Source organism: Chamaea fasciata, unplaced genomic scaffold (assembly GCF_029207755.1).
Source record: "Chamaea fasciata isolate MVZ Bird 193981 ecotype frontalis unplaced genomic scaffold, bChaFas1.0.hap1 SCAF_26, whole genome shotgun sequence".
NCBI lineage: Eukaryota > Metazoa > Chordata > Aves > Passeriformes > Sylviidae > Chamaea > Chamaea fasciata.
The window spans coordinates 2,033,824-2,040,630 of record NW_027094111.1 but is presented as its reverse complement, the minus strand read 5'-3'; the positions used below and the strand labels follow the sequence as shown (position 1 = coordinate 2,040,630).

The following is a 6,807-nucleotide window of genomic DNA, read 5'->3' as shown; positions in this document are numbered from 1 at the left end:
TCTCTTCCCTTTTCCCCCTTCCCTTCCTTTTACCCCTTCCCTTCCTTTTTCCCTTCCCTTCCCTCAGGAATATTCCCCTCCTTCCAAACTTCACCCAAATCCCACCTGCCGGCCCTCCCTTCACTCCCAGCCCTGGAGTTTGTTTTTCCACTCTCAATTCCCAAATTCCCAATGAACCAGTCATTGAACCTGTGATATCCCTGCAATATTGCTGGATGCCATCCTGGCGGGAGGGGACAGGGCCAGCCGGGCTCGGTGGGTCAGGGGGAGCTCAGATTTCCTGGGAAATCCCTTTTTTCCAGAGGTGGGTTTGAGCCTGGGGATGGATTGGGACACAAACCAAAATTGAGGATGGCTCTGGACACACCCCAGCAGCACCATGCCACCAATCCCAACAGAGCCCTCACCAAACTCCAGGATTTGGGATTTCCCTTTTTCCAAAGGTGGATTTGGGCCTGGGGGTGGATTGGGACACGAACCGGGATTGAGGATGGCTCTGAGACCTCGCCCCAGCAGCACCGTGCCGCCATTCCCACCCCCAATCCCGACAAAACCCTCGCCAAAACTCCGGGATTCGGGATTCCTGCTTTCCCTGCATCAGGCCGAGGATCTCCTCGAGCAGCCACGATTACCAACAATTTATCAAAACCCACAGCACGCCGGGCCCTTTCCCCGCCCCCGGCTCTCCGGCGGGTTCCAGGCGGGAACGGCTCGGCTTTCCTTGGATCTCCCTGCCAGAGCTTCACGCTAATTCGGTTTGATCCCAGCTCGCCGGGGTCCCGGAGGAGCCGGGGCTGCGGGGGACAGGCTGGGGAACGCTGCCGGGATCCTCCCGATGCGAGCTGACAGCTCTGCTCCCCGGGGATGCGGGCACCCGCGCCGGGGAGGAGGAGGAAAAAAACCGGGATTAAAGGCTGGGAATGAGAGCCGGTCCCGGCAGGGCGTTAATCCCTGAACGCCACCAGCGCCTCGCCTTAGCGAGGATCCCACTGGGGCTTGTTGCGAGGCTTTGTTTGATGGGTTTAATTAATTTATCGCCGAGCGCGCAGCTCAGCGCCCCGCCCACGCGCCTGCCCCGGGGATTTGGGGGCTTCTTGGGAGCCCAGGGGGGAGCCCAAGCTGTCCCTGGCCCCCACCACGGCCTGGCCGCCCATCATCCACCTCCTCACATCCCCAAATCCCAGTGGCCTGCCCCAGTGGCCCAGTTTGGGGACCAGAGCCGCTCTGAGCTTCCCGCCGTGTGCTCGACCTTCCCCAAACAGGGCAGGAGCTTCCTCCAGCCCCATCCTCCTCATCCTCATCCTCCTCCTCCTGCCAGGCGGCGCGGCTGGGCCTGTAAATCCACCCCAAGCCACCCAGTCCTGCTCATTAGGGGCTCATTGGGAAAATGGCACCTATTTGGGTGGCCCTGTCCCGTGCTGGGCTCACCCTCCCTGCCCTGAGCCCCAAAAGGTTGAGGGGACAGGGATCCATAAAGGACCAGGGGTCACCCCGGGCTGTGTGACATCCCGAATTCCCAGGGGAATGGCAGCTCAGTGTCACCCCTTGTGCTGTCCTGGTCACTCCATGAGGGGAACGAAGCCACAAAACCCCCAGGGTCACCTCGGAGAGGGACAGGGACAAGGACAGAGAGGGACAGGCACAAGGACAGGGAGAGCGGCGCTGCGGAGGCGGCGTGGTTGTGTTTCTGTCACACCAGGGGGGGAAATAAAAGGAAATAAAAAGCATCTATCAATGATATCATTCCTCCTGCCAGGCTGGGGACGGGAGCCAGGCGGCTGCAGGTGACAGCCGGAGCCTCTGAAGTGCCAAAGCAGCCGTGACACCAGCGCTGGGGTCACCTCCGTGTCCCCAACACACGGATCTGCTGCCCGCTGGCCACCCCGGGGTGCTCAGGGCTGCACCTGGCACAGGGACCCGCTGCGACCTCGGCCCCAGTGTCCCCTCTGTGCAGTGAGGCTGCCCAGTGTCCCCCCGTCCCAGCTGTCCCCACTGTCCCCTCTGTCCTCACTGTCCCCACTGTTCTCACTCTCCCCACTGTCCCCTCTCTCCCCTTTTCCCACACTGTCCCCTCTGTCCCCTCTGTCCCCACTGTCCCCTCTGTCCCTGCTGTCCCCACTGCTCTCAGTCCCCTCTGTCCTCTCTCTCCTCACAGTTCCCACTGTCCCCTCACTCACCACTGTCCCCTCTGTCCCCTTTATCCTCACTGCCCCCACTGTCCCCACTGTTCTCACTGTCCCCTCTGTCCCCATTGTCCCCTCTGTCCCTGCTGTCCCCATTGTTCTCACTGTCCCCTCACCGTCCCCTCTCTCCCCTCTGTCCCCACTGTCCCCGCTGTCCCTGTCACTCCCACCATCCCATTCCCCACCCCAGGAATGCCAGGAGGGATGCAGTGACTGCTGGGCTGAGCCAAGCCAAAGGTCCCGGCCTTGTCACCGTGCCAGCACCAGGAGCACATTTATGGCTCCCACCCCTCCCTTACACACCCCAAAGCATTCCCTGGAGGCCCACGCAGCCCTTGGAGGGCAACAAACCCCCCATTCCCAAGGGATTGGTGGTGGGCACTGGATTTGGCCATCCCAAACCCCATCCCGAGCCTCTGGACGTGCCAAACCCCCCAAACCCCACACCCCCGGGGCTGCACAGGGTGAGCATCCCAAAACACACCCCCGGGGCTCTCCCGGCTCCATCCTCCTTCCCACCAGCGCTCCAGAGGAAAACGGGACGGGCCCCTCTCCCTCCTGTCCCCCCCCGGGCTCCCTGAGGAGCGGCAGGCAGATGTTTGCTCGGTGCCAGTCTGCATCCTGCTGGATTCCGTAATAACATCAATTATCCCGAGCTTTCATCCACGGAGCCCCGCGTTCCCCGGGAAATGGAGATGGATGGAGCCGCCCTGCCACCAGCCCGGGCGGGGCTGGGGACACCGGGTTGGGTGACACATGGCGAGGGGACAGCCCGGGGCTGGGTTCCTTTTGGGAATTGGGAAAATGCTGCAAAAAAAACTCCGCTGGTGCCTCGGCTGGAGCTGAGCTCTGGGAGGAGCAGAGATTCCTGGGGACATCCCGGCTCCAGGCTTGGGATACCTGGCAGATGGACACTGCGTTGTCACCGCGTGTCACCTGGCTGGAGAATCCCTGCTCCAACACCGTTCCCTGGAGCGGCTTCCCTCTCCCTCGGGGCTGGGTTTGGGGTCAGGAGCAAAGGGTGAGGTGGGATGAAGGTGGCAGCACCCCAAATTCCCCCTGGAAAGCTGGATCTTCCCCAGGGGATGGTGCTGTCCCTGCCTCCCGGGCCGCCCCACAAAGTGGGGGATCCTTTAATTTCCACTCCCGCTCCCGTTTCGGCAGCGCTGGAGTCAAGTAGCTCAATTAAGCAATAACTGCCTCTGTACAGCTGCCCACACAGCCTGCGGTAAATAATTAAATGCTGAAATAATCCGGCAGATGGGAAGCAGCACGGAGAGGGATCCGACAGGAATCCTCGCTCCTGCCCCGCTCATCCCCGGCCCTGCCACAGCACCGAGCCACGGAAACCTGGGGAAATACCTGCGGGGGAAAATCCCAACTCCCACCGCGTGTCCCCAGCCCCGGGGCGGTGGCAGGAGAAGAAAAACCCGGGAGAAACACGATGGAAAATTTTAAGCGAGGCCTGGCGTCGATCTGGAGGCGAAGCACATCCCCGAGACAGCCCGTGGCTCCTCTCGCGCATCATCCGCATTTTATCTGCTCCAGCGCCGAGCAGGAGCGTCATTGAGAGGCCTAATTAGCAGCCTCTGATAGATAAATATTAATTCCAAACCCTCAGGAGCGAGGATCCAGCTTGGAGCTGGGAGGGTTTGGCACGGGAGCCCGTCCTGAGTGTGGTGCGGCAGCTCTGCCGTCCCGGCAATTCCCGGCGTGGGATTGGTGTCACCCCTGTGCCACATTCCCTGTTCCCTGCCAGGGACCCCCAGAGCCAAGCAAAGGCAGCGAGAGCCTTTCCAAAGGGTGCTGCAGCCCCATCCACCTCCCAAAAAGTGAAGGGAATCCCCCCACCTCAAACCATTCAATGATCCCTAAAATCAGCTCCTGCCGTTCCGAAGCGACCGGCACACGGAGCTGCCTGGGGGCAGTGGATGTTGTTCCAGCTCCCAACAGGCAGAAATCCTCCTCTCCATATTCACATTTCCATCACATCCTCCTCAGACAGCTCCTCTCCACTCCTCCATCTGCTTAAATGCCACCTCCGAGAGGGATTGGCTCGGAACAGCTTCTCCCCTCTCGTTAGCTCGCCGCTCTCCTCCTCAGGATTTGCATGCTTGATCCCGGGAATTCGCCAGGGCTTCGGATTTTGTGGGGCCTGGGAGCCAGGCAAAACGTGTCAGCCTGGGGATGGGGCAGAGACGGCCTCAAAACATGAATTTCTTCATGGAAACAGCGGATTTTTGGGTCCAGAAGAGCCCTGGGAACTGCTGAGGTGTCCAATCCTGATGTCACCCATTTGGGGACATCCCTGGGGAGGGTCCTGCTGCAGACTCACGGCCAGGAGTGATTTATGTTCTGAGCGTGAATTGAATCTCAGCTGGGAACCGATTCTCCTGCCAGATCCGCCAGCTGGGCACCTGGTGAATCAGATCGGGAAAGGGGTCCTGGGAATTAGATCGGGGAAATGATCCCGGGAATCAGGTCGGGAAAGTGATCCCGGGAGAAGCCTTCCAGACCCTTATCTCCGTTATCAGCTCCCGGCCAATTCCCGACCAGCCTTGAGCTCAATCCCACACAGCCCAGCCCCATGGGGCAAAATGCAATCCTGGTGTGAACTGGGACGAACTGGGATGAACCGGGATGAACTGGGATGAACTGGGACGCTCAGGGTCTTCCCCCATCCTGCCTGGAGACGCTCACGAGCTCCTCAGCGGCGCATTGCCCACGGATCTGCCGTCACCTCCATCCTTTGGCCAAACCCCCTTTTGTCACCTCCCAGCCTCGCCTTTGGGGACCCCCCCAGGCCCGTCCCCACCTCTCTTTGCGCCGGGAGCGCGCCGGGGGCGGGGGGGACAGCGCAGCTGCTGCCGGCAGGGGATGTGACAGGGTGTCACAGCCCCTTCCCCGTCCCCCGGCGCACGCTGTCACCGCGCGTTTTCCCCGGCAGCTGACGGATAATTTGCATCCGCCACGACGCGGCTTCTGGGCCGCGTTTGTCAAAGTCGATCCGCGGCTGGCTGCCTCGGGAGATTCCCGGGATGATCGGGGATGGGCACGGGCAGCACTCCCGAGCTGCCCACGGAGCCACGGGCACAGCCGGGGGGACCCCGGCACCTCCTGCCCCTCCCAGCGTGGCCCCCGGGGGTGGAAATTCTCGGGAAGCAGCAGGAGAAAGAGCCACCGGTTTGTGGGTGACACCAGGACAAGGTGTCGCTGTGTCCCCTCATCCCTGGGGTGAGCTGTGATGGTCCAAGGGGACTCAACACCAGCACAGGAGCATCATCCCAAATTTCAGCATCTGTTCATGTTTCCCTGAAGCCCAGGGGTGCAAATTCCAGGGAGGAAGGCGGGAAAGAGGCACCAGCTTGTTGGTGACACAAGGACAAAAGTGTGACTGTGTCCCCTCGTCCCTGGGACGAGCCACGGTGCTCCAAAGGGGTCAAACACCAGAGCAGGAGCATCACCCCCAAATTTCAGCATCAGCCCCCATCTCCCTCCACCCAGAGATTCCAATTCTTGGGAGGCAGGAAAAAGAGCCCGCGGTGACACAGGGTGACACAAGGTGACACAAGGCCAAAGGTGTCCCTTGGGGACATCCCTGGGATGAGCTGTGGTTCTCCAGAGGGATTAAACACCAGCGCAGGAGCATCACCCCAGACTGCAGCCCCAGCCCGGGGTGCTGTCACCAGCTGGGGGGGCTCAGCGCCGCCTTGTCCCCGTCCCTGTCACCGTGGGAAGGGGCCTGGGTGTCCCCTGGGTGGCAGCTGTCCCTGCCATCGGCTCGTGCTCCCCGGGGAGCCGGGCTTTGTTCCCTGCACAAAGGGAGCGGTGATAGCCCCGGCACGGAGGGGTCAGCGCTGGCTGGGGGGGGGGGACGGGGGTTGTCACAGCCCTGCCAGGTGTGGTGGCACCAGGAGCACGGATGGAAAGAGGGAAGAGCCGGGGTCTTCCCAAAGGGGCTCAGCCCCCTCAGCATCATCCCTGCTCCTCGCCGATCCCCCAAAAACGCCCCAAAAATCCCTTTGCGGGGTGCGCAGCCCATGTTCCCCCAGGTGCCAGACCGTGAGGGATGAGGGGACAAGTGTGACAGCGGCGACACGTGGGGGTGGTGACAGCGGTGCCACAGCCCCGCTGGGGTGGAGCCAGAGCTTTTCCCGCTCTCCCAGGACCCTGCAGGCTCCGCGGCACAGCCAGAGGAGCCCACGGCAGGGGCAGAGGGTGCTGTGACCTCCCCTGTCCCCGTCCCCCCCCGGGCAGGACACGCCGCTGTCCCCACCCTCAGCTCCACGCCGGGATCCCCTCACTGACCTTCCCGCCAGCCTTCCTCAATCCCAGCCGGCCTCATCCAGGAGCTCCATCCACGGCCTCCCCTCGGCTCCCCCAGTTCCCAATTCCAGGGGAGTGGGGGCTGTTCTCACTTTGCTGCGCTATCTATAGTCCCCTCTATACCTCTATATATAGATCCTATAGCTCCCAGCTAATCCCTCCGCAATCATAAAGCCATTAAATTAATTAACCGAGGGAAAGAGAGGAGGAAAGGGCTGGAGATGAACAGAGGAGAGTGTGGTTTGGTTTTTTTTTTTTTACGTTTATTTATACCTGGATTTGTAGCCCGGGTCAGCCC

At 61.5% G+C, this 6,807-nt stretch overlaps 1 protein-coding gene across 1 annotated transcript in view; it reads right to left on the bottom strand.

Annotated features, from left to right (window-relative positions):
• The window catches only part of ADGRB2 (adhesion G protein-coupled receptor B2), a 55,501-nt gene extending 48,934 nt beyond the window's left edge, over positions 1-6,567 (bottom strand). The window contains exon 1 of the mRNA XM_066204328.1: positions 6,492-6,567. The gene's annotated coding sequence lies outside the window, so the exon portion shown is untranslated. The remainder of the gene's footprint in view (positions 1-6,491) is intronic.
• Positions 6,568-6,807: the final 240 nt, after the last annotated feature.